Raw genomic sequence first — 27,581 nt, 5'->3', positions numbered from 1 at the left:
TACATGCTCTGTGTGAAGTAAAACAGCAATATGAAACAGGATGATCAGAGAAGCCCTCTCTAGGTGACATTTAATCTGAGACCTGATGAGACCGTGCCAACTATGGGAAGATCCAGTTGGACTGTTCCCAGCAGTGGGAACAGCGGGTACAGCGGTCTTGAGGCATGAGAGGACCATTGCAATAGTTCAAAAGCAAGAGCACAGCTGGAGTGATCACTAGGAAGCAGAGTCTGTAGGACTTAGCACCTGATGAAACATGTTACGTGGAGTTAGCAGAAAAGTATGGAATGACCCTGTATTCGTTATCCAGTCTTACATAACAAATACCCCAAACCTTAGTGGCTGAGAACAACAGCATTTATTATCTCACATTTTATGAGGGGGCATCCAGGAGCAGCTTAGCTAGGTGGCTCTGGCTCAGGGTCTCTCGTGGAGGTTGCAAGCAAACTGCTGCCCAGGGCTGTGGTCTCTGAAGGCTCGACGGGGGCTGCAGGGGCTGCCTCTCAGCTCGTTCACGTGGCAGTTGGCAGGAGGCTTCAGTTCCTCGCAACGTGGCCCTCTCTGGAGGTCTGTTCGCAGCATGGCTTCCCTCAGAGCAAATAATTAGAGAAAGGGAGTGAGAGAGAGAAGGAGAGCTCAAAACGGAAGGCTCAGTCCTTTAAACGTGTCTCGGAAGTGACGCACTGTCACATTCTGCCATGTGAAATTAGCCACGTGACTGTGTTAGGTTCCTATTGCTGCTGTAACAGATTGCCACAGACTTACTGGCTTCAAACAACACAGATTTATTAGCTTACAGTTCTCGAGGTCAGAAGTCTGAAATGGGTCTTGCTGGGCTACAGTTCAAGATGCGTCATGAGGACGGGGCTCCCTCCGGAGGCCCTAGGGGAGAATCCATTTTCCTGCCTTTCTAGCTTCTAGAGGCACCTGCAGTCCTTGGCTCGTGCCCCCTCCATCTTCAAAGCCAGCAGTGCCTGGCTGAGCCTTTGTAATGAAGCCATCCCTCTGGTTCTGACTCTTCTGCATTCTTCTTCCCCAGTTCAGGACACTTGTGATTACGCTGGGCCCACCCAGATAATCCAGGATAATCTCCCCATCTCTGGGTCAATTAATTAACAACGTTAATTCCATTTACAACCTTAATTTCCCCTTTTCCATGTAACCTAACATGGTCACAGGTTCCAGCTTTTAGGACATGGAATCTTTGGAGGCCGTTATTCTGACAACCACTCAGACCCATCATGGTAAGTGTGGGAGGGCAGCTACCCAAGGACAGGGATACCAGGAGGCGCGGATAACTGGGGGCCTTCCACAATCCCCCCCGTGGATTCCCATCTTGAGCACATTGGCCGAGGAGGAGATGAGAAACGCTGTAGCCTGGCCTCAGACACCACTGGAAGTTAAAGCTCAGTTTGGTTTTCTAGTCATTTGTATGGGCAGGTCACAGTTATCTGTCCCCATCTTCTTGTTCAGCAGCTGGGCCAATGTTCCCTTCAGAGGAAGATTCTCATGGTGCTGCAAGCAGAGGTGGGGAAATTCCAGTTTTGTCAAATTACACCACCATCATCTGATCCTCTCATTACACCTGGCTTCTTAAAGCCAAGGACAAGTGGGAAAGCCCCAATGTGACACTGCTCTTCCCATCCCCTCTTAATCCGCTCCCCCCACACCAGAGAGGTTAAATCCACCCTTTGTTCCACACAGTGGGCAAAACAAAATATGACACAGAAAGCAGGTGGGCATTTAAGGAGCATGTGATGTTTGGACAACCAAGGTGTGAGGGTTAAGGGTGCCCATTTCAAGGTGACGGGCTCTGGGTGTCTGATTTCTCAACTTCATACCATCCCTGTTCTAGTTATGAGATCTGCCCTGAGAGCCCAAAGCAATGTTTTCCATGGTTACCCTCCATTTACACTGTATCTTCCAGCTGTATTTTCAACAGGAGGTTTCTGATTATGCAATAAGCATCCTAGGGTATGAAAACAGATCAGGCAGCAGATGAGGTCATCTTTATTTATTTATTGGGTTGCACTAGGTCTTAGTTATGGCAGGCAGGCTCCTTAGTTGCAGCACGTGGGCTCCTTAGTTGTGGCATGCAAACTGTTAGTTGTGGCATGCATGTGAGATCTAGTTCCTTGACCAGGGATCTAACTCTGGCCCCCTGCATTGGGAACGTGCCACTAGGGAAGTCCCAGACAAGGTCATCTTAAGGTCATTCTCATGGTCCAGCTTGTTGCAGGCAACTTCTGGGCTGTTTGGTCCATTCTGGGGCCCCAGCTATCCGCCCTCCCCCACACATAAAAAAAAGGTTTTTAAAATAAGTGCAGGATTCCTGGAGTAGGGATGGCTTTGATACTCTCCTTTCAATACCCTCCGAACGATCCTATATCAATAACCAAGACCTGTTGCTTTAGTTCCCTGAACAACCCTAGAGTCTGTCTTCTCTCCACCCTCACTGTTACCACTCTCTCCCAGATGCCACCATCTGGCACCTGGACTCCAGCAAGATCTTCCAAGCTAGTGGCTCCACATCCCTTTTGCCCCTTTTCTCATCACAGCCTAAAGATCTTTTTTTTTAATTCTCTCTTTATTTTATTGAAGTACAGTTGATTTACAGTGTTGTGTTAATTTCTGCTGTACAGCAAAGTGACTCAGTTATACACATATATAGATTCTTTTTTATACTCTTTTCCATTATGATTTGTCCCAGGAGATTGAATGTAGTTCCCTGTGCTATGCAGTAGGATCTTGTTGTCCATCCATTCTATATATAATAGTTTGCATCTGCTAATCCCAAACTCCCAATCCTTCCCTCCCCACCCTCCTCCCCCTTGGCAACCACAAGTCTGTTCTCTATGTCTGTGAGTCTGTTTCTGTTTTGTAGATAGGTTCATTTATGCCACATTTTTTTCCATAAATAAAGCTTCATTAGAATACAACAATGCCTATTTGCTTATGCATTGTCTCTGACTGCTTTCACACTACAATGGCAGAGTGGAGTAGTTGTGACAGATACCATATGACCCCAAACCTAAACTATTTATTATCTGGTGGTTTATAGAAAAAAGTTTGCTGACACTTTCACAGACTGTAATCTCTGTTGGAATCAACTTCATATTTGTACATAGTGGCTGTATCTGTGAGGTTCAAGACCATGTCTGTCTTGTTCACCATGGTCTTTCTAGTTCTGGATACAGAATTCATAGTCAGTACTGTTGAGTTCATTGTAACCCAGATATCCTTGTATTCTCCATCTTCCATTAATCATTACACTACATTTGTTTGAGCTCTTCTCCTAATTGATCCACTGGAGTTGCAGTCTTGTATCGGGCTGCCCTTCCCAGGTATTTCAGGGGGTCCCTGTGGAATGCTTCCATGTTCCCCATATCTGTTCTAAGGGTCTCCCCCTGGGCTCCTGCTCTTAAGTTCTCTGTTGGGCAGCTCTCATCACCTTAGCCCTACATCACTTACTGGATGCCTGGAGGCCTCACAGGAATTCTGCCCCAGGGGTGGTTAGTCTCTGATTCAGAACTTCGGAACCTTTTTTTTTCCCTTTGTGCTTAGCCTGGTTTCACTTCCTCCTAGGAGGCCATGTGCAGAGACCTTGCTCCCGGCACTTCAGACTGGACGTCCTAGTACGAAATGGCTGCATCAGCACCTCAGCTCAGCAGCTCCCATTTGTGCCATATCTTACATTCCACATATAAGTGATGTAATATGGTGGTTGTCTTTCTCCTTCTGACTTACTTCACTTAATATGATAATCTCTAGTTGCATCCGTGTTGCTGCAAATGGCATTATTTCATTCTTTCTTATGGCTGAGTAATATTCTATTGTACATATGTACCACATCTTCTTTACACATTCATCTGTTGATAGACACTTAGGTTGTTTCCATGTCTTGGCTATTGGGAATAGTACTGCTATAAACATAGTGGTGCAGGTAATCTTTTTGAATTATAGTTTGCCTGGATATATGCCCAGGAATGGGACTGCTAAATTGTAGAGTAATTCAATTTTTAGTTTTCTGAGGAACCTCCATAGTTTTCCACAGAGGCTGCTTACATTCCCACCAACAGTGTAGGAGGGGCTCCCTTTTCTCCACACCCTCTCCAGCATTTGTTATTTGTAGACTTTTTTATTTTTTTAAATTTTTTGGTTTTTTATTAATTAATTAATTTATTTATTTTTGGCTGTGTTGGGTCTTCGTTTCTGTGCATGGGCTTTCTCTAGTTGCGGCGAGCGGGGGCCACTCTTCATCGTGGTGCGTGGGCTTTTCACTGTCGCAGCCTCTCATGTTGTGGAGCACAAGCTCCAGACGCGCAGGCTCAGTAGTTGTGGCTCACGGGCCTAGTTGCTCCGCGGCATGTAGGATCTTCCCAGACCAGGCCTCGAACCCATGTCCCTTGCATTGGCAGGCAGATTCTCAACCACTGCGCCACCAGGGAAGGCCCTGTAGACTTTTTAATGATGGCCATTCTGACAGGTGTGAGGTGATACCTCCTTGTAGCTCTGATCTGCATATTTCTCTAATAACTGGTGATGTTGAGCATCTTTTCATGTGCCTGTTGGCCATCTGTATTTCTTCTTTGGAGAGATGTCTTTTTAGGTCTTTTGCCCATTTTTTTGATTGTGTTGGTTTTTTGTTGTTGAGTTGCCTGAGCTGTTTGTATGTTTTGAAGATCAAGCCCTTGTCGGTTGCATCATCTGCACATATTTTCTCCCATTCCATAGGTTTCTTTCCGTTTTTCTTTGTATGGTTTCCTTTGCTGTGCAAAAGCTTGTATTAAGTTTGATTAGGTCCCATTTGTTTATTTTTGTTTTTATTTCTATTGCCTTCGGAGACTGACCTAAGAAAACATTGGTACAATTTATGTCAGAGAATATTTTGTCTGTGCTCTCTTCTCTGAGTTTTATGGTGTTATGTCTTGTAAGTCTCTAAGCCATTTTGAGTTTATTTTTGTGTATGGTGTGAGGGTGTGTTCTAACTTCATTGATTTACCTGCAGCTGTCCAACTTTCCCAACACCACTTGCTAAAGAGACTGTCTTTTTCCCATTTTATATCCTTGCCTCTTTTGTTGAAGTGGGGGGGGGGGTGGTAAGGAGAGGCATAATGACCGGATTTGTGTTTTTAAAAGGTCTTTAATTGATCGTAGGTGTATGGGTTTATTTGGGGCTCTCTATTCTGTTCCACTGATCTATATGGAACAGAATCAATGGAAAGACCTTTGAAAACACAAATCCGGTCATTAGGCCTCTCCTTATGCCCCCACCCACCAAACATAATGCCTTTCCATTGTTCTTGATTTAAAGCCTTAAATCTTCACATGGCCTACAGGACTCTTTGCAGCTGGGCCCTTTTCTACTTTGCTCTCAGCACTTGATTCCCAGGGGCCTTCTGTAGTGGACATTCCACCCTTCCCCTCCTCCAAACCACCTCAGGGCTCTGCTTTGCCTGAGCAGGTCCTCTGGTCTTTGGAAATCCTTGCCTACCTGCCTCCGCACCCATCTCCCCACCTCCTCCCCGCAGCAGCTGTCAGACAGTGTCTGATGAGAATCGGAGTGTAAATACCCGATGTCCCTCACCTGGGTGGATGATTCTGCTGTGTCTCTGGTGTGTCCACTGTCTCCCAGTATGCCCCAGCAGGATTAAACCCATTGTCCACAGGAGTCACCGGCTCGAGCGTGGTGATGGTTAATTTTCTATGTTCACTTGGCTAGGCGATAGTACCACGTATTCCATCAAACACTGATCAAAATGTGGCTATGCAGGTAGATGTGGTAGATGTGGTTAACATCTATAATCAATTGGCTTTAAGTAAAGGAGATTATGCTCAATAATATGGATGGGCTTCAATAAGATCAAGGCCAAGATTGAAATCTTTCTCAAAGGAGAAATTCTGCCTTAAGATTGCATCAACTCCTGCCTGAGTTTCCAGTCTGCCAGCCTCCCCTACAGATTTCAGACTTGCCAGCCCTCATGCTCATGTGGGTTAATTCCTTAATACAAATATCCCTATATATCTATGTATGTATGTATCCATCCATCCATTTGACAATCTATCCATCCATATCTATCTCTCTACTTATCTATTTAGCCATCCATCCATATCTATCTGTCTATGGATCTATCTATCTGTCTACCTGCCTACCTGTCTCCTACAGGTTCTATTTCTCTGGAGACCCCTCAGTAGAGCAAGACTGTCCCCTTTGTTGGCTGCCTTCCCTTCCCTGTCTCACTTCCCCGTTTCCCTCCTCTTCCACCTCCCAAATAAACTCCTTGCACGTGACTCCTTTTCTCAGGGACTGCTTCCAAGGACGCTCACTCTAAGAACCTTCTTCAATTTCTTGAAGATGCCATACAGGGTGACCCACTCCTCCTAGTTTGCCCAGAACTTTCCTAGCACTAGCACTGAAAATCCAGTATCCCAGGAACCCCCCAGTCCCTGGAGAACTAGGACAGTTTACCCAAGACTGTCGCAGTTTTAAAACTGAAAATATGGTACCCAGAACCTACCCTAACCCTAACTCTGTCTAGGGCAACGGGGGACGGCCGGTCACCCTGCACGCAGGCTCCAGCAGTGAGGCTTCCAACGTGCTGGTCCCTCTGCCTGGAAAACGTTCCTCCACTTCTCTGGTTAATTTCTACTGATCACCCTTTCAGATCTCACCCACATGTCATTTCCTCAAGGACACCTTCTCTGACCACCCCACCCCCCCCAAGCCTGGGTCACATCTCCCTGTTAAAATGCTCTGAGCACCATGAACTTCTTCCTCATGGTTATAGTTTTACACTCACAGGTATAATATTAATGTCTGTCTCATACACTAGAGTATGCACTCCAGTGGAGGAAGCTTGTTCTAGGTTCTTTTATGTGACGGCCAGTCAGGTATGGCCACAAGAGGGAACACAGGAGAGGCTCAGGAAAATACAGTTTATTCTATAACAGGTCCTAGAAACAGGGCAATGTGGGGAAAGCCCAGAGTGGTCAGCAGGCACAAAGCAGGAGTGAGGAGAAAGCATGGCTAGGATGGGTTAGTCTGAAAAATTTCAGCAGGTTCTTACCTATAGGAGTGGTCCCTAGTTACCAGGTATCTGGCTCTGGGTTGATTAAGGCCAGGAATGTTGCTTCCTGTGGTATGGGGACCAGATAAAGCAAGATGTGGCACTGGATGTGTTCTTTTGTATATCAAAGGCTGAGTCCCTTGCTGTCTCTAATCGGCTCGCCCCAGGAAAGGCAGTCTCTCCCCAGCCAGACTCTCTAAGATGTCAAAACATCATAATATACAGAAAATAAAAAATGTAGGCAATGAAAGCTGCATTGGAGCTAACTCTCCATTGATTCCAGGCCCCCAGTAGGCACGTCAAAGAGATTTATTGAATGAATGGATTTCCAGGACAGTGAAGGTCTGTCCCATGTACCTTCCTTCCCTTGGTTGTTCTGTGGAGGATGTTTATGATGTGGATGGAGAAATGGAGCCAGAAGAGAAAACATAGGAAAGACCTCAGTAGGCAGAAAGGAGTGAGCTCAGATACACTAAAGGAGGAATCGATGTTTTTCACAAATTTTTGTTGTTATACAGGAAATATGTTCAGATGAACAGAAGAGAGGATATTAAAATTGCCTGTAACTTAAAAACTGGTGAAATCTGAGTTAATAGTATTATACTAGTAGGCAAGATATTATTATGGGGGAAGCTGGGTGAAGGGTACATGGATCTCCCTGTGTGAGTCTTAAACTATTTCAAAATAAAAAGTTATCATTAAAAATTGCTTATGATCCTACCACCCAAAGATAACTACTGTTAACATTTTGTCATTTTTCCTTCCAGATGCTTTTTATACATATGTATTTGTGTTTTGTAAATTATATTTTATAATGCTGTTTTCCCCCTCCCCCCACTCCTTAATCACAGTGATTTTTAAAAATTAATTAATTAATTTATTTATTGGCTGCGTTGGGTCTTCCTTGCTGTGCGCGGGCTTTCTCCAGTTGCGGCAAGCCGGAGCTACTCTTCGTTGTGGTGTGAGAGCTTCTCATTGCGGTGGCTTCTCTTTGTTGCAGAGCACGGGCTCTAGGCAGGCAGGCTTCAGTAGTTGTGGATCATGGGCTCTAGAGCGCAGGCTCAGTAGTTGTGGCGTGCAGGCTTAGTTGCTCTGCGGCATGTGGGGTCTTCCCGGACCAGGGCTCGAACCCGTGTCCCCTGCATTGGCAGGCGGATTCTTAACCACTGCGCCACCAGGGAAGTCCAATCACAGTGATTCTTAACTCTGGCTCCACATTACAATCACCAGGTAAACCTCAAAAAGATACTGGCGTTTTACTTTCAGAAAGATAGACTGAAGTCCTTTTCTTTAGTTCTCCCACTAAGTATAACTAAAAACTCTGGACATTATATATAACACCAACATCAGAAGACTCTGCCAGGTGGAGAGAAGAAAGCAGACAGAATAGGGACATTGGGACCAGGGGACACACAGTGTTGAGCTCCTTGGGTTTTCTTTTTGCCTCATATATCCCAAACTTGAAGCTAAGGAATCTGGAACCTGAAAATGTAAACAGGCACAGACCAAAAAAAGCACCAAAAGCTAGCAGAGGAACATCTTAATGTCTGTCTGTTTCTCTCTCTTTCCCACCATGCCCCTCCCTCCCCCACCCTGCTTCCAACATCACAGCTGCTCCTCTAATTCTGATCCTCCAACCTCCCTCTTATAAGGAAGGACTCTTGTGATTACATTAAACCCACCCAGATAATCCAGGATAATCACCCCATGTCAAGGTCCTTAACTTAATCACATCTGAAAAATCTCTTTTCCTATGTAAGGCAACATATTCACAGGTTCTGAGAGTTAGAATATGAACATCTTTGCTGGGGAAGGGGGAAGGGAGCCATTACTCAGCCTACCACACAGTACAAGCGAGTAAAAGATAAGTCCCCCTCCACAACAAGTCCCAGGACTCTACTCTTACCCTACCTCCATGCTGCTCTGTTTCCAATTTCTGATGTGCTCTTCTAAAAATGTTTTAAGGAAAACTCCAATGTATCTGTATCTTTTTGATGTTTTCACAAATTATTGTACACTGTATACCCTGTTTCCTACCCCTTCTTTTTGCTAACAACATAGCTTGGTCATTGCCCCATTGCCAGAGCCTCAGCTTGTCACCAGGAAAGTTCCAGAACTTGAGAGGAAATCCAGACCAGCAGATGCAAATGTGACATCCAGAAGGCAGACAGCAGGCATGAGAAAATCAAGCAGTGTCAGGGATCCTGACAGGTCGGTGGAAACCAGGCTTGGGAACCGTGTCAATATAGGGAAATTGGGGTCGGGGGGGCAGTGAGCTTCAGGAGCTGTGTCATCTGGTAGTCCCAGCTAGCTACTGGACTGGGTCAAAGGCAGGTCCTGAGTGTTGAGAGAGGACTGGGGAGGTGTAGGAGGGATCCCAGTTCTGGGCAAGTTACCAAAGTACGCACCCAGGAACGGAGAATCCAACAACCACAAAACGATTCCACAACTATTTGTTTAGTAGCTGTGACAAGCCAGGTGCTGAGCTGGATGCCCGTTTATACCTAGGATGAGACAGGCATGATCCATCCCTATCCTCCCGCAGGTGAAGAGGCAGGCGAGAGGCTGTTGCTATTTAATATGGTAAGTGCTCTGGTGGGAGGTAAAAATTTATATGGGAGAATGGGGGTGGGGTGGGGGAGGGAAGATCAATTAATTCAAATGTATTTATCAGGGTAGGCTAACTGCTGTTTAACAGACAACCAAGTCTCAGTGACTTAATACAGCAACGTTTATTTCTCCTGTTATAATCCCATGCTGGTTGGGGAGAGGGCAGGGGGGGACTCTGCTCCATGCAGTCATTCAGGGATCCAGGGTCCTTCTATCTAATGGCTCCACTGCCCTCCTCCAGGCTGTCAGAGTTCTCCATGGGGTCCCTGCATCCACCTGGTGGAGGAGGGAAATAGAGACTGTGGAGGATGACATGGGAGGTCTTCATGGTAGGTTTTAAGCCTTGAATACATGTTCCTCATTCTTTGAGGAAGTTACCACTGGTCAGAACTCAGCCACATGACTCCACCCATCTGCATGGGAGCCTGGGAAATGTAGTCCAACTGTGAGCCCAAGATGAAAAAGAATCAGAGTTTAGTGAACACGTAGCAGTCTATGCTGCCCCAGACTTGGGAAAATGGGGAAAGCTTCCTGGAGGGGTGGTTTCTAAGCTGATACCTGGGGGATACATTACGAGTTAAAGGATGAAGAGAGGCAGGAGAGAGTGGGAAGGGCAGTATTGCAGGCAAACATCAATGTAAGCAAAAATGACAATCATAGTATGTTGAAGAGAATTCGTTCTGTTTGTCTAGAGGGCAGAAGGCAAGCTTGGTGGTGGAAGAGTCACAGGGTCCAGATCAGGCATGGTATTATAAGCTGGGTTAAGGAACTTACCCCAAGAGTAATCAAAGCCATGGCAGGTTTAGCAATTGAGGATCACGTTTGTATTCCATAAAAGTCTCTCTGGCTTCTGCGTTGGGTAATACATTTGAAGGGGACCAGAGAAGATGCCGGAAGACCAGCTGTCTGAGAAAAGGTGACAATCTGAACTATGGGAGGGGAAGAGAGAAGTAGACAGTTCCAGATATCAGGAGGTGGGATTTATAGATTTGTGATGGATTAGACGTGCAACTAAGGAGAAAAAAAAATGAATCAAGGTTAGGACTGGGTTTCTATGTTGGACAACTGAATGGCTGGGGATTCCATTTGGCAAGAACAACCTGGCTGTTTGGAGGGTTTTTTCACTTTGGACTTGTCGAGTTTGTAGTGCCTCAGGGCTGTTTAGAGAGAGAGATACCCTGCAGGCAATTACTATGAGTCTAGATTAAGAAAAGGATTTAGGCTGATGGTGTATTCATGAACTCACTCCAGGGAGAGGAGAAAGGAGAGAAGAGGACTTGCATGAAACCCTGTGAAATGCCAACATTTAAGGGGTGCACGGAAGAAGTGGAGCTCATACAGGCATCTGAGAGGAAACAGCCAGGTACAAAAGAAAATGAGGACATGGCATCATGAAATGCAAGAACAGAAACAATTTCATGAAGGGGTGAGTGCTCAACAGGGTAAAACTCGCAGAGAGGTAAAGAAAATTAAGGGCCGAAAACCACAGTCGAATGTTCCAGAAAGAGCCTGAGTACAAAGGGCCTGAGGTAGGAGAGAGATGGTCCTGTGTATTGAGGGTACAGTAGAGACAGCGAGCAGTGAATCCGTTCTAGAAGTATTCGGGGAATTCCCTGGAGGTCCAGTTTTGTTAGGACTCTGTGCTTCCATGGCAGGGGGCACGGGCTTGGAGAACTAAGATCCTGCAAGCTGTGTGGCATGGCCAGAAAAAAAAGAAAGAAAGAAAGAAAAGAAATATTTTGAAAGTAGACAACCGGATTACTTAGCTGGTTGGTTGTGGAGCATAAGACAGAGGCATCAAGACTGTCTCCAGAATATTCTTCAGCCATAAAAGGGAATGAAGTACTGGTACACGCTACAGCACGCATGAACCTCAAAAACGGTTTGTTAGTGAATAAAAGCCAGACCCAGGGACTTGCCTGGTGGTCCAGCGGCTAAGACTCCACGCTCCCAATGCAGGGGGCCAGGGTTTCTATCCATGGTCAGGGAACTAGATCCCACATGCCGCAACTAAGAGTTCACACGCCACAATGAAGATCCCACGTGCCGCAACGAAGACCCCGCACAGCCAAATAAATAAATAAATAAATGTTAAAAACAAAAAAAAGCCAGACACAGAAGGCCACATATTACATGATTTCATTTATACAAAATACTCAGAGTAGGTAAACCCATAGAGACAGAAAGTAGATTAGTAGTTGCCGGGGGTTAGGGGAAGATGGAGAAAGGGGAGCGGCTGCTTAATGGGTATGGGTTTTCTTACAGGTTGATAAAAATAGTTTGGAATTAGATAGAGGTAGTGCTTCCTTGATACTGTGAATGAATTATATGCCACTGAATTGTTGACTCGAAAATGGTTAATTTTATGTTATGTGAATTTCACCGCAATAAAAAAAAATTTTTTTTTAAATGACTCTGATGTCTTTGGTCTGAAAACTTGAAGAATGGGGTTGCCATCACTGAGATGGCGAAGACTGTAGGAGGAGCGAGGTTGGGGAGAAAATGTCAGTGTTCAGTTTTGACTGGTTATTAATTTGGAGATGCCTATTGAACAAATGAGATTGTCAAGTAGACAGATAGATGTGTGCTTGGATTTCAGGAAAGATGCAGGAGATATTTACGAATCTTCAGCATATAGCTCATCTTTAGACTTGGAATTGGCTACTACTAAGTTTCTATTTCCTGGAAGAAGAAGCCAGAAATAGGAATGACATGGTTACAGTAAACGATGTTATGTATCACAGATCCAGGTTTGTGGAGTGAAATTCATACCTTCTGCATTAGAAGAGGTTATAGCTCTTTTTTTTTTTCATATCTTTATTGGAGTATAAATGCTTTACAGTGTTATGTTAGTTTCTGCTGTACAACAAAGTGATCAGCTATATGTATACACATATCCCCATATCCCCTCCCTCTTGCGTCTCCCTCCCATCCTCCCTATCTCATCCCTCTAGGTTGTCACAAAGCATCGAGTTGATCTCCCTGTGCTATGCAGCAGCTTCCCACTAGCCATCCATTTTACATTTGGTAGTATATATATGTACATGTCACTATCTCACTTCATTCCAGCTTACCCTTCCCCCCCCACCCCCCCGCACTGCGCCCTCAAGTCCGTTCTCTACGTCTGCGTCTTTATTCTTGCCCTGCCACTAGGTTCATCAGCACCGCTTTTTAAAGTTGCGTATATATGCGTTAGCATACGGCATTTGTTTTTGCCCTTCTGACTTACTTCACTCTGTGTGGCTCTTTAAACCCATCCAGGCATGACTGAGCTGGAGCCAGGCAGGGCTGGGCTCTCTGGCAGGGTGGAGGAAGGTTACAGAACTTAAAGCTCTCTTCTATGCAACACCTGGAAAACAACAGCTGACCTTCTGTCTTTGCTAATGATTTGTCTGTCATGCCTACTAGCATTGTTCTCATCCTGCTGAGACTTGTCAGTTGAAAAGCCAGAAGGAATGCATCTGGTTTGTTAGACCAGCAAAACTTTGCCAAACTAAGGGATGTAGTATTTAGAGCAACAGTCTTCCATTGTTGGTGGTTATGGGCAATTAACAACCATTATCAACAAACAGTAGTAACAACTGATAATTAAGCCCTTCTTGTGTGCCCAGTACTCAGCTAAGACCTTTGCATTTATCATCTCTTTGTGCCTTAACATTAAGCATGTGAGTTATCATTATTATCATTACTAGCCCCAGTTTTACATGTATAAACAAGCACAGAGAAGTTAAGTAATCTGCATGAGGTCACACAGCAAGTAAATCAAGAAGCACGAGGAAAACTCAAATATGTCTGACTCTAAAGTGCTGTGCTTTGGAGGAATAAAAAAAGGAAATGTCAGCAGAAGCTAACACACCATTGGAAAGCAATTATACTCCAATAAAATGTTAATAAATAAATAAAGGAAATGTCAGAAGCCTCCCATTTTACCACTCTGCACTCAGCAGCTAGAGAAGGTGTGGAAGTCTGGGTCCCCCAAACCACCTTGAGCCTCCTCACCAGCCTTTAGCACACACTGGTACATAATTGATGCCCAGAGTTTGCTGAATGACTGAATGACTGAATGAACAAGCACACAAAGAATGATTAGTATGCATCACACTGCATTGTGCCTAGTGATGAATGAACCTGTCTCTCCAGCTGGGCTGTGAGGTATCTGAGGGGAGAGACGCTTTCTTACCTGCTGTAACAATGGAGTGCAGCATATTGAGGAAGTTTGCAGGGCAGGTTAAAGGCATGGGCTCCAGAGGCAGTCCACACGGGTTCACATCATGCCTCCTCTTCTATGAGAACTTGAGCAAGTTATTCAACCTCTCTGCGCTTTGATTTCCTCATCTGGAAAATGGGGAGAAGGGTAATACCTACACCTTAGAGATATTTATCAAGAGTAAATAAGTTAAGACCTTGGAAATAGTAGGTGCCCAATAAACAGTAGCTGCATGTCTATGGAGCCACAGAGGAAGAAGTCCATGGCTGTCTCCTGGTGGGGGCAGGAACAGTTCGTACCGTGCAGCCTAGAATAATAGGTAGCTTTTTTTTTAATTTCCCCCTTCCTCCCACTCCACCCACTAGGTAGCATTTTTTAACACTTAATATTAGGTTCCAGAGACTGAGTTAACCACTTTCTATGCATCATTGCATTTAATCCTCACGACAATAATATGAGGGGAGTACCACTATTACCCTATTTTCCTGATAGGAAGACCGAACAAAGCTAAGAGAGATTGAGTAATTTGCCAAGAGTCACAAAGCAAGTAAACGCAGATAAAGAAAAAGAACCAGTATGTGTTCCATGACGTCACGGGCCAGGCCTGTTGTATGAGAAAAACACAAACCATTCCAGTTATTTCAAACAGAGGGAACTTCATACAAGGAATTGATTACACAAATGAGCCAACAGCTGAGAAGCCAAATAGGAGATGGTGAAGCCACCCTGGGCTGAGCGACAGCAGGAAGCTGCTGTCACTGCTGGGGCACACAGAGGGGTTGGTGTCCCTCTCTGGGGCCATCCAGGAGGAACTAGAGTAACAGCAGGGGATACCCAGTGATGAGCTAAACCATGGAGGAGATGTAGCCTCTGCTGGAAAACACTCTCTGAAGTTGGGAAGAGGCCCTCGCTCCTCCCTTTATCCCACCATCCAATCTCCTGCCAGTGCCTCTTTTTGGCTCAGTTTAGCTGGAAACCAGCCAGCCAGTGAGTGGCAGTGGCTCCTGGGAACTGTAGTTTGCAGGAGAAGGTCAAGGAGTGGCTCTAAGATCACCCAAGCCAATGACCTGCATATGTGTCTCATCTGCCTTTAGAACCCCAGCATCTCGCATCGTGCTTGGCACGCAGAAGCCACTTCATAAATAGGAAAGATGGGAGGGAGGAGGAAGGGCAGGCAGACACCAAAGTCTGTGTTCTTAACCCAGAGGGAGCAGCTCACATGTTGCAGAAGCCAGGCGGCTTGCATAACGGCATGGCCAGAACCGGTCCTGGGGGGTGGGGATGCTTGTGTCAAGCTTGGGTGTGCACACCCTGTCTAAATGGGGTGGCCCTGCTAAGCTGTGGCCAGTTTCTGCCAAGCGGGAATGCGAGTTCACTGTTGCCAGATCTTCTGACTTTGCGGGGAGCGCTGAAAATCCTGACTTTCATGTTAAACCTACCACTTTTTAAAAGTTGGGAAAGAAGTCAGATCCATCTGAGCTTGGGACATCCTGCTGGGCCAGAAAGCAGCTTAACAAAGACTAGTTGGGACCATAGTCATGTCAAGAGGACATGGACCCAACCTCAACAGGCTCCTGTTTACTTATATTGGGTCATCTTTAAGCATCAAAAAGAAAGAATGGATGAGTGATCCTAGACTGAATCCTGAAACAGAAAAGGGACATTCATGGAAAAACTAGTAAAATCTAAATAAAGTCTGGAGTTTAGTTAATAGTAATGTACCAGTGTTGGTTTCTCAGTTTTGTCAAATGAATCATGGAAATGTAAGATATTATTACATTGCATTATTTTATAGAGAACCTGGATGTGTGAACTCTCTGTACTATCTTTGCAACTTTTCTGTAAATCTATAACTAGTCTAAAATAAAAAGTTTTTTTAAATTAGTGAATGTATTTGAATGAAACACTTAACTCTATTTTTAATAATTAATTATTTTGGCTGCACCGGGCCTTAGTTGCGGCACGTGGGATCTCCGTTGTGGTATGCGGACTTCTTAGTTGCAGCATGCAGACTTTTAGCTACAGCATGCATGCAGGATCTAGTTCCCCGACCAGGGATCAAACCCAGGCCCCCTGCATTGGGAGCGTGGAGTCTTTAGCCAGTGGACCGCCAGGGAAGTCCCTAACTCTATTTTTAAAGGTCAATGAGTTTATAATGATAAACAAACAAACAAAAACAAAGAGAGAGAGAAAAAGTAGAATAGAAAGAACTAATTTGTCACCATTGGAGGCAGCTATTGCATTAAATCCTTACCCTAAAAAAGTTGTAATTAGAGGGAAACAATTTATTCTGCCCTAGTCAATGAGGGAAAGAAGCTCTTCTTTACAGAAGAATGCCAGCTCGTAAATGTTGAAGGAAGGACTGCATTCGATTTTGCAGCCCTGAAGGAAATAATTGACTCAGGCAATGATTAGCGATGGATGCTGAAACTACGGGGTGAAAGGTTCAAGGAAGACTGGATATTCACAAGGTGCCAAATCATCAACCCGTAGAGCTGATTATAGCAGAAGAAACAACTTCACAATGGAGAGATCAGGTTGTCACCACCTAAACCCACTGAACAATCTTAGCTTCACTCTTGAGACACCCAGTCATGAGCCTTCTGGTGTGAGTCAGCAGAGGACGCTCACAGCACCACCTGGGAAGAATTATTGCCAAAAATGTTAAGCTAAAATCTGATCAAGCCTTTAGATCTGGCTTCTACTTTACAGGAAATTGAGGGACTAGTTAAATACATCACGAGGAAGCAATCAGAAAAAGCCAAGAAGGTAGGGTGTTGCACCAATAAGACAATGGACCTGGTTTTTTCAGTGATCTCGAAAAAAGGGAGGAGACATGAGAGGAGAGGTGGTTCTAGACTTAGAGATTCTGAGAAGTGATCATATGCAATTTGAGGATCTTGACTGGGTCCTGGTTTGAAGGTCTTTTGGAGGCGATTGGGGAAATGTGGATATGGAGGAATTTGATGGTACTATGGATTTGGGGTTCATTTTGCTAGGTGTTATAACGGTATTGTGGCAAAGTAAAGAAGTGTCTCATTTTTTTAAAGATGCATACTGAAGTATTTAGCGATGAAATGTCATGTTGACTATAAATCCTTTAAAATACTTCAGCCAAAAAAGGAAAAGGAGATGAAGCAAACATGGCAAATGTTCACAAGTATTATATCTAGGAGATGTTTATTACATGTGATTCTCTCTACTTTTCTGTACATTTGAAATTACTCATAATAAATAACAAAAGACAAGTGGGAGTTAAACAAGCATTCATTAATTCCACAAATAGTAATATGTCAAGCACTGATCTAGGCATTGGTGCTATAGTCACTGATTTTTTTTTTAAGTCCTCACCTTCCTGGAATTACATCCCGTTGGAGAGGAGAAAAATAGGGCAAGAAAATCTATATGTGGTAGATATTGCTGTTTTATGTGGGATAATCAAGGAAGACCACCCCTAGGGTTGACATTTAAGCAGTGACCTAAGAGAAGTGAGAAAAGCAGGCCCTGGGATACCTGATAGAGGAGCAAGACGGAATGGCAAGTGCAAAGGCCCTGAGGTAGGAGCAGGCTGGGGTATTCAAGAAGCAACAAGGAGGCTAGTGAGGGTCACATGGAAGAACAAAGGGGACAAAGGTAGGAGATGAGCTCAGAGAAAATAGCAAAGGGGATGGAGGGTTGCAGGTGATGGGGAAACTTACAGGCCATTTCAGCTCTTATTCTGAAATGGAAAACACTAGATTTTACTTAGATTTTCTGAAAATTATTATTATGGAAATTTATAAACATACAAAAAATAGAGAGAATAGTATAATGAACACACAAGTACTCACCATGCAGTTTCACCATTATCAATTCATGATCAATCTTATTTCATCTATATCTCCCACACCACCCAAATGGATTATTTTGAAGCAAATCCCAGACATCTTATCATTTCACCTCTAAATATTTTTGTATACAAGCATACCTCGGACATATTGCAAGGTTTGCTTCCAGATCACTGTGAATATGAAGCAAATATCACAATAAAGCAAGTCACAAATGCTTTAGTTTCTCACTGCCTATAAAAGTTATGTTTATACTTTACTATAGTCTATTAAGTATGCAATAGCATTATGTATAATAAAAGAGTGTACCTAGCTTAATTTATTGCTAAAAAATGCTAACCATCATTTGAGCCTTCAGCGAGTTGTAGTAGTAACATCAAAGAACACTGATCATAGATCACCATAATAATATAATATAATAATAATAAAGTTTGAAATATTGTAAGAATTACCGACATATGGCTCAGAGACACAAAGTGAGCATATGCTGTTGGAAAAATGGTGCCGATGCACTTGCTTGACACAGCATCCAAGTAAGATTCATGAATTACAATTGTTTAAATAGCTCTTAAGTCTCTTCTGATCTCTAGGGTTCTCCTCAATCTCTATTTGTTTCTTTCAATCTGTTGAAACTAGGTCATTCGTCCTATAGAGTTTCCCACCATCTGAATTTCACTGGTTACATCCCCATGGTGTTATTTAACAAGTTCCTCTGTTCCCTGGATTTCTTGTAAATTCGTAGTTCTATAGAGAGACCTAATCAGACTAAAGGTCCTTTTTTTCTGGCAAGAATACTTCATAGATGATTTTGGGTACTTTCATCAAGAGGTGTATACTGTTTGATTGTCCTTTATCTCATGATATAAGCAGCCATAAATGACTTTTGCCTAGGTCCACTAATTCATTGGAAGTTTCTTTTTTTTTTAAACATTTATTTATTTATTTATTTTTGGCTGCATTGGGTCTTTGTTGCTGTGCGTGGGCTTTCTCTAATCGCAGCGAGCAGAGGCTACTTTTCGTTGTGGTGCGTGGGCTTCTCATTGCGGTGGCTTCTCTTGTTGCAGAGCACGGGCTCTAGGTGTGCGGGCTTCAGTAGTTGTGGTGCACGGGCTTCAGTAGTTGTGGCTCGCGGGCTCTAGAGCGCAGGCTCAGTAGCTGTGGCGCACAGGCTTAGTTGCTCCACAGCATGTGGGATCTTCCCGGACCAGGGATTGAACCCATGTCCCCTGCATTGGCAGGTGGATTCTTAACCACTGCGCCACCAGGGAAGTCCCTCATTAGAAGTTTCAAAGTGCTGACATTTTATTTTTTCTTTCTTTAATTAGCTGGAATATATATATGAAAATTTCCTCACATCACCTATTTGGTTACCCTGTATAAGAGAGGCAGAATACATGCTTGACTCTTTTCCTTTATTTATATGCTTTCAAAATACTGAATTGCCTCTCTAGCCTATTAGTTTTCTAGTGCCACAAAACAAACTACCACATTTAGTGGCTTAAGACAGCACACATTTATTAGCTCACAGTTTCTGTGGGTCAGGAATCCCAGCATGGCTTAGCTGGGTCCTCTGTTGCAGGGTCCCTCATGAGGCTACCATCAAGGTGTTGGTTGGGCTGTGGTCTCACCGGAAGGCTCAGCTGGGGAGAGATTTGATTCTGACATCACTTACGTGGTTGGGGAGGGGATTACACAAGGGAGTTAACATTAGGAGAGGAAACTTGGGGGCCATCTCAGAGTCATCCTGCCACATCCAGCATCTTCCAAGGTGACTTCTAGGTTTCATTTTTTTGTTTGTTTCATATGATGTGGATTAGTAAAGGATAAAAGGATTATTCTGTCAGCTATGTGGAGACTATGTGCCAACATGCCAGGGAAGCAAGAATGGAACTGACCTGCTGTAGGCATCTCCACAGCTTCATTGTTTGTTACATCAGTACTAAGCCTTTCAATATGATCCAAACCTCAGAAGTGAAGAGAAGAGGCAAGAAACAGGCAAGGGAGAAACAGGAGATGAATTTGATCTCCAGAACGTGCAACCAGTGGAAATACGTGTGCTTCCATTTCCCCTTGTAAAATGAGGGTAATAGTAATATCTCCCTCCCCGGGCTATTGTGAGTTAGTACATGTAAAATGTTTAGAGCAGTGGCCAGCACTGCAAGTGCTACCTAAGTGTAAGTGGTTGTTCCTGCTATTTTATGTTGTTGAAATGATTATTGTTACTTATGTGATTACACTTTAATTTTTGCTGACTTCTCTAAGGCTGACTGGCCAGTCCTGGGCTCTGGGCCCATGCTAGCTAGAAAGGTTTTCACTTTCAGTAGACCGAGCCAAATGAAAGTCTCCTATTTTCCTTCCCAGCATGAACCAGTGATTCGGGCCACGTCAGTAGCAATTAAATAGCTTCAAAAGTGAATCTGACTCAGTAGAGACACAGACATAGAGAGCGAGTGTATGGATACCAAGGGGGAAAGGGGTGGGGTGGGAGGAATTGGGGGACTGGGATCAACACATAGACATTATTGATACTACATATAAAATAGACAACTGATGGGAACGTACTATTTAGCACAGGGACCTCTACCTAAGGCACTGTGGTAACCTAAATGGGAGGGAAGTTCAAATGGGAGGAGATATCTGTATGTGTGGGGCTGATTCATTTTGTTGTTCAGTGGAGGCTAACACAGCATTGTAAAGCAACCATACTTTACAATTAATTAATAAAAATTAATTTTTAAAAAGAGTGAATCTGATTCATTCAACACCCAATTGGCTGGGAGAACTTGGTCCTCAATTAAACCAAACCCCTTCTATTCTTTTTAAAGTGTAAACACTATTTATTAGGGTTTTTAAAGTTTTTAATTATACAAGTGTTATATGAATATATTTTTTATTTTAAAAAGGGAACACAGCTGAAGATGAGATTCTCCTTGACCCCCCTCACCTCTGCTTCCTCTCTTTCATTCTAGAGGTAACCACAGTTAACAACTTGATATGTATCCTTCTAGAGCTCTGTCTCTGCATTTACATCAACTTATATGTGCTCATTAAAATGTATCCTATTATTTTATATAGTTTTTATGTAAATAATGTTATATGGCAGGCATTATTCTGTAACTTGCTTAAATAGCTTCAAAAGTGAAGATACTCATTAAGTACTGGGTTGTCTGGGAAGACTTGGTCCTAAATTCTCTCACACCCCACACCTGATCCCCTAGCAAATTATGTCTGCTATCCCTGAAAAATATATCCAGAATCTAACTGCTTCTCACCCCCTCCACAGCTCTCACCCTGGTCCCTGCTCCAGCCATTGCCACCCTTCTTATAAAGTGAGTCTTTTCAACTTTCGGTCAGATACACCCAAATGAATTGAAAGCAGGGAGTTGAACAGATATTTGTACACTCGTGTTCACTGCAACAGTATTTACAATAACCAAAAGGCGGAAATAACACAAACGTCCATCAGTGGATGGATGGATAAACAAATGTCATACACACTTACACTGGAATATTATTCAGCCTTAAAGAGGAAGGACTTTCTGTCACATGCTACAACACGAAAGAGTCTTGAAGACATGAAATACGCCAGACTCAAGAAGGCAAATACTGTATGATTTCACTTAAATGAAGTACCTAGAATAGTGAAACTCATACAGACAGAGAGTAGAATATTGAGTACCAGGGGCTGGGAGGAGAGGAGGCTGGTTAGTTATTATTCAATGGGGACAGAATTTCAGTTTGGGAAGATGAGAAAAAGTTCTGGAGATGGGTGGTGGTAATGGTTGAACAACAATGTGTATGTACTTAATGCTACCGAACTGTAAACTTTAAAATGATAAATATTGTTATGTGTATTTTATCACAATAAAAAAATACATTAAAAATTTTTTGATCAGGTTACATCACCCCAAATGCTCGAAAGGCCCTCATCTCGGTGCTTCAAGACCAAAGTCCCTACACTGGCCTACAAGGCCCTGCCCTGTGTTCTGTTTCCACACCCCATGTGAACTTTCTGAATCTCCCTCTTACTGTCTTCCTGTTCACATCCACTACAGACACACTGGCACCCTCACTGCTCTTCAAACACGCCAGGCATGCTCTGCCTCAGGGTCTTTGCACTTGTTCCTCTGCCTGGTACATTTTTCTCCCAGGTACCAGCAGGGCTGGCTTCCTCACCTCTTTAGGCGTGAGGATCTCAGTTCCCCGACCAGGGATCAACTCATGCCCCCTGCAGCAGAATCACAGAGTCCTAACCACTGATCAGCCGGGGAATTCTCACCCCATCCCCTTTGGTCTCCGTTCTTTTTCTCCACAGCAGTTATACCATCTAAAATCTTCTTTGTCTCGTTTATTGTCTGTCTTCCCTGACTAGATTGTAAGAATATTCGAGTGTTTTAAAGTCACCAAGCTGCAACCTGACCTTTCTCAAGGTTCCTGGATGCAACTGAAAACCTCAATAGCAAAGTTGCAAAGTTTGTTCCCAGATCTTCCTTTTCCTCAGGTCAAAACCGCAGAAGCTGATTAAAATTTTCATCTAGGCCAGGAGGGAGAGAAAAATGGAAAGGTATGTGCTCCGAATGCCCAGGTGAGCCCTGAGCGCCAGCCTGGCTGTGCCCTGTGTGATCTGGCCTCTGTGGTTGGTTTTCTGGGAACAAAGTGGAAAGCGCCAAGCTTGGCAGGGGCTGGAGGCTTTTGTGGCAGACTGGCCGGGGAGCAGGGAAGACCAAGCTAAGGAGGCCTGGTGGTGCTGAGAGCAGAGGCTCCACACTCAAATGTCCGCGGGGCATCAACGTGCAGGCAGGCTGGGTGTGGGGACTCTGGCCACTGCAGGAGTGGGGAATCACAGGTCCATTCAGCTGCCACCCAGCTCCAGGTCACTTAGACCAAGCGGGAATGGAAGCCCTGTTGTCCCCAGACCTCCTGACTGCTTATTTTCCGGAGAATCAGGAAGCTGATTTTTATGAGCTCTTCTCTGACTTTTAAACATTGGTTCAAAAAATTTTTTAAATACCACGTGATCTTACAAAACATGTTTGAAAACTGGATTTCCTCCATTCCCCCTCCCCCCACACACACACCCTACTGTTTACAAATCTGCAGTTTAAGAAAAGGCTTAAGAACATGGACTTTGGTTGCAGAGAGGCCTGGCTTTGCTGCTATTTGGGAAAAGATCCTTGACATCTGCAAGTCTGTTTCTTTATCTGTAAAATGGGAACAAAAATAGAACCTACCTCATAAGATTGTTTGGGAGGATAGAGACATAGCAAGGTGCCTGGCAAACAGTACCACAGTTCAGTATTAGTAGTAGTCATGGGGGGGAAGGGAAAGCCAAGGGGGGCTATCCCAGGGAGAGAAAGTGGAAAAACAGAAAGGACAGGCATGGTGTAAGCTGGTAAGCTGTGGTCAGAGAAGAGGAACACCCAAGCTTGCTGTGGCCTGGGGGAATGAAACTGAAGATCCAGGGGCCCACCTTGATCAATGGACCCAGATAAGGATTTTGCCAACAAAGCCAGAGACCCAGCGCCCAGGGCCTCCAGACCTGCAGGTGGTGCTGCATCTCTAAGAGGCTCTATATCTCAGGGGGTGGCACAGGTCCCAAGCCATGGCTTCCCATTCTGTACTTAAGCACAGTATTTGTCTGATTGAGCCTAACTGCAGGACTTCACGTCTCTGCTTGTTGTAGTTTATCTTAGTTTGGAACCTGACATTCCAGATGTCAGGATCCTGTAACTGTCCCTCCTGACTTCCTTCTTCTGTAGTTTGGATAAAATTTTCACCAGAATCACTTAGGAGTCTTTAGTTGCAAGCAACGGACACCCCAACCCAAGATGGCTTAGCAGAAAGGAAATGTATAGCCTCATGCACCTGAAACGTCCAGGGGTAGGACAGGTATGGCTTCATGTGGGTCAGACGATGAAACTGGGACCTAGTTCCTCTCTGTCTTCTCTCTGGATGGGATTCGTTCTCATGCAGCCTCTTCCCAGATGCAGCTCCGTATCTGAACCACTCGGAAGCAGGTGGGACTCCCTAAGAGTTCAAAGAGAAAGTCCCTGTGTAGAGTTTCATTGGCTACGGTTAACTTTGAGTTGTGTCTCATTCCCTCCTTTGAACCAATCAATATCCCAAGAGGAATACAATGTGTGATTTCTAGGCTGGGGTAGTATCAACCCTGAATGGGGCGGTGATACATGAAATAAGCGTCACCAGGATCAAAATATGGGGTAGGAGTGAGGAAGGGGTGGTGACCCCAGAACTAAGTCACAGGCAGTTACCTAGAGTAGAACGAATGGATGCTCAGTGACCCCCTCCTTAGGGGGAAATGAAAAGAATAATCGCCTTATCTTTTATACAATGTATTGTTTAAATAGTGGTTATAAAAACGGCATTTAACACCCCACTGATCCCCAGGGCTGGCTTGACTGATCTTGGATCCCTTTTCCTATCTCATCATCTCTTAGAATTGCACTAACTTGACTAAAGAAAGCAGGAGGACTATTCTTCCACAATAGTATATAAATATTCAATAGAACATTTTGGGGTCACTTACCTCCCAAACCACTCATGAATCTATCCAGACGTGAATGCATCCAACTGTGCCATAACTCAGCCCACATGTCTTTGTCTAGAAAAAGGGGTTTTGTTTTTTTGCCAAATGATCCATAGTTCTAAACACCTGACAGAAGTCCACGTGGACTTTCTGACGTCCTTCAGCCAGCTCTGAGAACACCCCTCTCCACGTTCACAACTGCTTAAAATACATACTTTAAAATATGTCAGCCTAACATCAACCAGTTCGTAGTTCCTATACACCCCCCCAAACTCCAGCTCCCCCCCCCCACTGGAAATCATGACATAAAGAAAGACGTATCATTTGTACAAAGCCGCGCACAGCAACACAGTCCCAGAGGAGACGCACCCAGTGATGTTCAACAACAGGGCCTGGCCAGGGAAGCAGGGTGGGAACCAAAAGGAAAACCCTCCAAAATAACACGCACTGGGTGGAACCATATGATGTTGCCATTTTTGTAGGTCAATAATAGTCTAATATCAACAATTTCAATGGTCACAATTGAAATTGAACAACAACAATTGAAATTGTTGATATTAGATATACTAGGTTTATCAAACCTAGTGGTTTTCATACTAATGGTTTTCAAAGTGTGGCTCACAGACTTCTGGTGGAGGGGTGGGGGGGAGTGGGAGTGTGTCAAAAATACAATAATAATTATATTGTCATAATAATACTAAGATGTTACTTGCCTGGTCACCATATTGACATTTGCACTGAGGAAAGCAATGGTTGACAAAAGCAATGGTGGGTAAAATTACATGAGGCTGGATTTCCTTTATTTATTTCCACTAAACAACATAATGCAACAGACTGAATTTAGAAGCACATATATGAATCCACCTATCTTTTTTTTAATTGAAGTACAGTTGATTTATATTGTGTTAGTTTCAGGTATACAGCAAAGTGATTTGGATATATATATAGTTTTATGTGCTCTAAAAATTTAACTTGAAATCATTCATACTGTACAAATTACTCTGCTGCAGTGAAGTGCACAGGCTCTGGATTAAGACTGACTCTGGGTTCAAATCCCGACTCTGATGCTACCTAGTTGTGTGACCTTGGGCAAGTTACTCAACCTCCTGTGCCATAGCTTCCTCATCTGTATTACCCCAGGGGATTGCTGTGAGTTTTAATATAAGTGCCTAGAAACACCATCTGCCACAGAGTAAGCACTATAAACGTGTTTGCTCTCATTGTTGTTTCAATTCTCCTGCTTTTTTCATTCATGATTTTGAAGTCTTTGAACATTCATATGCATAGGTGGAATATGTTCTTGTTCAGTGCTGTATAGTATTCCATCACATAACCATTCCACATTTTATTTTATTATTTTTCTACTGCAAATACTGACAGTGATAGGGGTCTTTCTGCTTGTAGAGGTTCATAAATTTATAGTGGCAAAAATCCTCTCGGATGACTAATTTTCTCCAGCAGGGCTCAGCCTCTGTGATAGACAGAATAACAGCCAAAGATGTCTAAGTCCTCATTCCTATAACCTGTTAATATGTTAAATTACAGGGCAAAGGGGAAGTAAGACTGCAGTTAGAATTAAGATTGGTGATCAGTTGACCTAGAAATGGAGAGACTATGCTGGATTATCCATCCAGGTAGAACAAATGTAATCACAAGAGTCCTTATAAGTGGAAGAGAGAGGCAGAAGAGAGTACCAGAGATGTGGTGTATACAAAAGACTTGTCCTGACATTGCTGGCCAGGAAATGCAGGCAGTATTTAGAAGCTAGAAAAGGCAAGGAAAGAGATTCTCCCCTAGAGCCTCCAAAAGGAGCACAGTCGTACCACTTCTTGATTTTAGTGGTGTCAGACTTCTGACCTCCAGAACTGTAAGATAATACATTTATGTGTATTAAGCTAGTTACATTTGTGGTCGCTTGTTACAGCCGCAAGGGAAAAGGAATAGTCTCTAAATGGCAAGACAAAGACAGGCTGACATTTGGGGTTTGCCATGCACATGTGAAATGAAGATACTGAAATGACAGTCCTTAGAACTGATGAGAAGAGGGAAGGAAATGAGGATTAGAGAAGGGGGCCTGGCAGCATGCTCAGGCGGAAGCACAGGTGTAGTGGGTGTCACTGGCAGGAAGCCAAAGGTCCAAACAGACGGGGCCTTCAGGGGCTGACGGGGATCTGGGAATGACCTTGGAGGATGTGGCTGAGGCCAAGGAAGGAGAAGGTCCCTGAGAAAGCAAAGGTGAGGGTGAGGGAATGCAGAGATCGGTGAGGGACAGGGAAATCAGCTGCAGAAGCCTGTTCCTATGCAAACTCCTTGAAGTCCTCACCTTGCCCAGAGGACAATCTGTGCCTGCGGGGGTGTGGATGTGATGGGCGTGGTCGTACAGGTGTGCGCAATGTGTCCAGGTACACCGCGGGGCAGGATGAAGTGTTGCACGGGGCACGTATGTGCTGGGGGGGGGCGGGGTAGGGGACTGTGGGCACAGTGGTCTGTCTGGGGAACACGAGGATGACGGGGTCTGTGCGTACATATTGGTGCCGCAGGTCCGGATGTGCAGAGGGAGAATGCGGGGTGTGTGCGCGAGGGGTCCGGGTGGGTGTGCCGGTCAGACGTGGATGCAGAAGCGGGCACGAGGGAACGCGCGCGGCGGGAGCTTGTTTCGCGGGAGAGTGAGAAAGAAGGGCGGCGGGGAGCCGAGCGGGGGCGGTGGCCCGCCGGGCGGGGGCGGGGGCCCGGGCCGTCGGCGCCGCCAAGCCCCGCCCGCCGCGCTCCCGGACCTCCCAGCCCCGCCGCCCGCTCCCTCCCAGTACCTGTCCGCGCGCTCGCGGCCTCACCGTGACAACTGCCCAGCCGCCGCCGCCGCCGCCGCCTCCTCCCGAGCGCCGCCGCCAGCCGCGCGCATCCCAAGCCGCCGCGGGAAGCAGGTACGTCAGCGACGCCGGGCTCCGCGCCTTCCCCCGCCGCCCACCCCGCCATTTCCCACCGGAGGGCGCTCGGCGGCGCTGCGGGGACCCGGCCTCGGGCGTAGGGGGACCACCGCAGAGGATTGTGGGGAGTGGGGAAGCCCCCGGATGCGAGCCGAGGGACCGGGAGAGGGCGATGAGCGTGTCTGTCAGGGGCGGCAGAGAAGGCGGCAGCGTCCTCGGCCCCGAGGGGCGGGGTGAGGTGTCGTTCGGGAGCGCAACAGCAGCGACACCTGAGAGCACGGGCTAGGCGCCGGGACGCACAACGCTTTGCTGGAATTAGGCCCTTCTTGGTGTCCCCATTTTACAGAGGAGAAAACTGAGGGTCAGAGGCTGGAGACGCCTCCCCGGGTTCCAGGGACA

General features: G+C 45.0%; 1 protein-coding gene and 1 long non-coding RNA gene across 5 annotated transcripts in view; one reads left to right on the top strand and one right to left on the bottom strand.

Moving 5' to 3' along the window:
• Positions 1-27,340, bottom strand: LOC138842335 (uncharacterized). 3 transcript variants are annotated; one of them, XR_011376740.1, is made up of 4 exons: positions 27,066-27,340; positions 23,577-23,738; positions 13,858-14,012; positions 1-9,953 (listed from the first exon to the last, which is right to left on the bottom strand). It is a non-coding gene; the product is annotated as an uncharacterized lncRNA (long non-coding RNA). The 3 variants fall into 3 exon arrangements; XR_011376741.1 differs by having other exon boundaries at positions 27,090-27,340; XR_011376739.1 differs by lacking the exon at positions 27,066-27,340 and adding an exon at positions 24,259-24,503.
• SCNN1B (sodium channel epithelial 1 subunit beta) overlaps positions 26,620-27,581 on the top strand; it is a 76,439-nt gene continuing 75,477 nt past the window's right edge. Inside the window, exon 1 of one of the 2 annotated variants that reach the window (XM_060285086.2) lies at positions 26,620-26,641. The gene's annotated coding sequence lies outside the window, so the exon portion shown is untranslated. Of the gene's footprint in view, positions 26,642-27,044; positions 27,180-27,581 lie in introns of those variants that run through there. The other variant, XM_030871480.3, reaches the window with a different exon arrangement.

Source organism: Globicephala melas, chromosome 15, assembly GCF_963455315.2.
Source record: "Globicephala melas chromosome 15, mGloMel1.2, whole genome shotgun sequence".
NCBI classification, from domain to species: Eukaryota; Metazoa; Chordata; class Mammalia; order Artiodactyla; family Delphinidae; genus Globicephala; species Globicephala melas.
The sequence above is the reverse complement of the archived record's forward strand: the minus strand, read 5'-3'. Positions and strand labels throughout refer to the sequence as shown.